Below are 2,175 nucleotides of genomic sequence, written 5' to 3'. Positions count from 1 at the left end.
CCGTAATGTAGTGTTTAGTTTCGTTATCGGAATCTAGTTCGTACTGGTGATGAATTTCATCTGTCTGCATACGTGATTGTCCGCTGCCTTCTTTAAAAAGCATATTCGGCACTCTTGGTTTTTGGGGGGCTGCTTGTAGTTTCGGGTGACGTTTTAACGGTCATGAAGTAAGTCTGTTCTGAATTCGTTTTGGGTCTGTGTGGGATTTGTTAATGTAATAAAGGGGCGAATGAATCGTTGGTTGGGGTGAGTGTTTTTGATTTTATTAATGTTTGTATGTTTATGGGTGTTAAGTGAATTTTACTTAAGTCTTGGCTGACTATCGGATTTTTTGAAATTGGGATTTCGTATAGACCTTCTTGTTGGGCGGTTTGTATTAATTTTTGATCGGTTGAAATGTCATGCCTCGCTAAGGTCATGAACAACCTATCGGGAAGTGAGCGTTGAATTGAATTTTTATAGTAGTTGCCATTATTTCGGTATATTATTTCGCTATATTATATCGGTCATTTTCTAATGCTAACTTATTTATAAATACAGTTGACTTACATATCTTCTAATTGTTCGCAGAATAGACGTAAGTTTACAACTAAAAGGTGTGCGATACAACTTTCCTAGTAGTTCCTCCAAGGGCGTTTCGTATTACGGCTTCTTTTAAAGCTGTCCATTCAAAATGTGCATTCCAAATTGGGAAACCTTTTCGATGGCTCCAAATATGATTGCCTTCTGTCGAATGTCGTTCAACAGTTATTAGATACCTCTGATGAACGAGCTGAGACTTGATTGTCTCCGGAGAATCGCGGTACTTGGCGTATTTTACGAAGTAATTGAGAAAGATTTTTCGCTGCTAACGCCATTTTAGTTGTATTTATAAGTTAATCTCTGTTCTTGTTCACAGACTGCTACACTAGGTCGCGACTTATGCCTTAACTGAACTGTTTATATGAAGAGTGAATATGTCACTATATGGAGAAATTAAAGAAATGATTTTGTTAAACACTAAGAATAACACAATTTACCGAACATACTAATAATCTTCATATCTGTTTTAGTTTTAATTTACATATTTTACTTTTATATGAAATGTAAAACAGCGCCACACAAAATTATTATCTCTTACCTAAAACCAAGTAAAACAACTAACAAAAATATCGAAAAAGAAACAGAATCAAAAACAGAAATAGTTGAAATGAAAATCCAGTACCAATATTATATCCAGAAATAATCGCTTGGGGACAAGCTAATATCTAAAAGGTGGGGGAGTGACATATTCACTCTTCATATAAACAGCTAAAGTCGATCTTTTGGAAAGCTTCACTCTTCAAAAGCCTCATAAATAACCCAGACTTCTTGTCTAGGTTAAGAACAAGATCTGCCACAAGCACTACACTTGTGCCTAAAGCTTAAGAACCAAAATTTCAGGACCGCTCAAGCCAACTTTAGAAATCAGGGTTTTAGACCAGTACAAAAATTACCAGGGTACTGGTACTTACCCAGAAACAAGATCAATTATAACGATGTCCCAGTGATGCGACAACAACCATATCTATAGGAACAATATAGGAACCGTACCAACAACTTAGACCGCAGCTATTCCGAAGAACCATAGCTGTCAATAGACTCGCTAAGCCCCTGACTTCTCTTTTAAGAGGGGAAGATAGACGTGTGTCCAATAATCAATCCAAGGCTAAGACAACAGAACTTGACGAGGAAGCTTTACAAGCTTTCAGAAAACTAAAAAGTGATTGGATCTCAAAAGAGGTTATACTTAGCTATCTTAATTTTAAGAAAGAATTTCAATTGACAACCGATGCCTCCAACTACGCTTTGGGAGAAGTGCTCTCGCAGGATGATAAACCCATATCCTTCTTGTCCAGGACATTGACAAGAGCAGAGGAAAACTATGCTGCCAACGAGAAAGAAATGCTGGCCATAGTATGGGGATTGAAGACTCTTAGGAACTATCTCTATGGTAGAGCCAAGGTCAAGATCTATACCGACCACCAACCCTTGACCCATTCCTTGAGTAATTGGAATGGTAATGCAAGAATCAAATGGTGGAAGGCGACTGTGGAAGAATATGACTACGAGTTGGAATATAAGCCTGGAAAAGCGAACGTAGTAGCAGACGCTCTGTCACGAGCCTCCCTAACCAGATCAATTCAGTAACTTCAA

Source organism: Drosophila erecta, unplaced genomic scaffold (genome assembly GCF_003286155.1).
Source record: "Drosophila erecta strain 14021-0224.00,06,07 unplaced genomic scaffold, DereRS2 tig00000367-arrow-arrow-pilon, whole genome shotgun sequence".
Lineage (NCBI taxonomy): Eukaryota > Metazoa > Arthropoda > Insecta > Diptera > Drosophilidae > Drosophila > Drosophila erecta.
This window is presented reverse-complemented; position numbering follows the sequence as displayed.